Source organism: Electrona antarctica (genome assembly GCF_951216825.1).
Source record: "Electrona antarctica genome assembly, chromosome: 22".
NCBI classification, from domain to species: Eukaryota; Metazoa; Chordata; class Actinopteri; order Myctophiformes; family Myctophidae; genus Electrona; species Electrona antarctica.
In genome coordinates this window covers 29,205,506-29,208,005 of record NC_136805.1, presented here as the reverse complement: position 1 = coordinate 29,208,005, position 2,500 = coordinate 29,205,506, and the positions used below count along the sequence as shown (strand labels likewise).

Sequence of the window (2,500 nt, the reverse complement as noted above, 5' to 3'; positions counted from 1 at the left end):
GCCAATCAAACTAGGTGTTGACCGTATTCCGAGCCAATCAAACTAGGTGTTGACCATATCCCGAGCCAATCAAACTAGGTGTTGACCATATCCCGAGCCAATCAAACTAGGTGTTGACCGTATCCCGAGCCAATCAAACTAGGTGTTGACCGTATCCCGAGCCAATCAAACTAGGTGTTGACCACATCCCGAGCCAATCAAACTAGGTGTTGACCATATCCCGAGCCAATCAAACTAGGTGTTGACCGTATCCCGAGCCAATCAAACATAGGTGTTGACCATATCCCGAGCCAATCAAACTAGGTGTTGACCGTATCCCGAGCCAATCAAACTAGGTGTTGACCATATCCCGAGCCAATCAAACTAATGAACAACCAATGATAGGAGCGGAGAGGAATGAAGCTACTATCCGGCAGGCACAAACGCACGTACACATACACGTACGCACACACACACACACACACACACACACACACACACACACACACCTCCCTTTTTTCCTCTCTGTAAGCGACATGCATGCACAAGCACAGTATAAGCCAAGAATAGACTTGCTTAAATATGTGTCTCCTCCAGTGAAAACAAGCATGGTGACGGTCTCACTACTATACTGTTTGACTGTTTGAACCACCCTGGAATATAAATAACGAGGGTATACTGTTTGATGGCGGCCGTTTGAACTACACTGAAAATATAGGCCGTAAATATGAAGTAACGAGGGTCTCTCTACGCCGGGAACAATCCTCAAATATAAATTATGAACGACAGGAACAAAGTGAGGCTGCGGCTGCACTGAGAAGCTACACTGTGTCCACTATGCCATTAGAACATCCAATTTCCTTCACTCTTAATAAACCTTCCAGCAATCAAAATACGTCATGTATTCCGGTGTAAAACGGGTGCAAACAGTGTTGATTTTGGCAGCAAATTTTGATTTTAGTTTTAGTCATAGTCTCTTGAATAGTTTTCATTTAGTTTTAGTCACATTTTAGTCACCTGGAATGCCTTAGTGTTAGTCTAGTTTTAGTCGACTAAATGTCATGCGATTTTAGTCTACTTAATCTACAGTTGATTTAGTCGACTAAAAAGTGTTTTGGCGGGCCTTGATGCCGTCGTAATGGCTGATTTTACACTTTTACACTAGTTTTTATTTGTTGACAAAATTGTCAATATATTTAGTCTTTATAGTTTTAGTCATCGTAGCTTAGTTTTCATTTAGTTTCCATTTAGTTTTCATCAGTGAAAAAAGGTCATCGACAAACATTTTTCGTCTTAGTTTTAGTCGACAAAAACAACACTGGGTGCAAAGCAGCGTGTATATATTGTCCAATTAAAACAATTTGGGCGAGGAATACAGCTGCAAAACCTCGCTCAAGTAGAGACACGGCGAGCGAATATCTTATGGCCGGACGTCCACGCTGCGCTCACGGTATATACGTCAGCAGGGTCAAGTTGAAACACGTGATTTAGTGACCTTTCGTCGCCCACTCGCGTCGCTGACAGTGAGGAGGGGGTGTCACTCTATACCAGGGGTGTCAAACTGGCGATCCACGGGCCGCATGCGGCCCGTGGAGCCGCCCAATGCGGCCCGCCGGCCATTTTTTTTTGTCATGTCATGTCAACATGTCAAAAAAATGAATGTAAAACGTGGGCACTCTGGGGTTTTTAGTGGTGTGTGGGCACACAAAGTGTTAATTGCTTAACAATGAACAGCTGAGTACCAGGAATGTGTGTGTGTGTGTGTGGGATGGAAGGAAGGAATAGCTATGGTCTAAGCCAGGGGTGTCAAACTGGTCATCCGTGGGCCGCATGCATTTGAGTGGTTTATTGGGTCTTTTTTCCACATCTCATACCAAACGTCTTGTAGCCTACAACTGTAATACAAATAAAGTCAACTGCGGCCCTCATCAAGTCACCTTTCGCGCAATGTGGCCCTTGCCCCAAAATGAGTTTGACACCCCTGCTCTATACGTATACCTCACTCTCACTCCTGTACCTCTGACCCTCAATCCCTTCACCCATTTCCGTCCTTTCACCTCGTCTTCCTGTTTTCTGTATCACCGCGGTGCTGTCCCCATGCAAACTCTTCCTTAAGCCAAATTCCAATACCCCACTCGCTCACTCACACTCATTGGTGACGTGCAGAAAATATGTGACCATCTTGTGGACTTCACATCCCTTACATGCAGGTCTTTAAATACGTGGCCTAAATACCGCTATAGGTTGAACTAACCGCAATAACTTTTACGTTGGGACACTGACGTTATGTGATGTCTAGTCTACATGATTGTCACACATTTCAGCAGGTCACCAATTTCACCGTAACGCCACCATGCTGGAGTGACCAGTGTGAGTGAGTGGTTGAGATTTGGGGGTATTGGAATTTGGCTTTAGTTCCTTCCTTCCTTCCTCCCTCCTTATTCCTCCACTTCTCTTGTATCTCTGTCTCTCTGTCTCTCTTCCTCTACTCCATTGCCATGACAGTGACAAGTTCTGGCTG

At 44.9% G+C, this 2,500-nt stretch overlaps 1 protein-coding gene across 1 annotated transcript in view; it reads left to right on the top strand.

The window, feature by feature from the left end:
• The window catches only part of LOC306915076 (RNA binding protein fox-1 homolog 3-like), a gene marked incomplete at both ends in the record, with an annotated part of 61,734 nt that overhangs the window by 39,777 nt on the left and 19,457 nt on the right, over window positions 1–2,500 (top strand). The gene's annotated exons all lie outside the window — the stretch shown is intronic.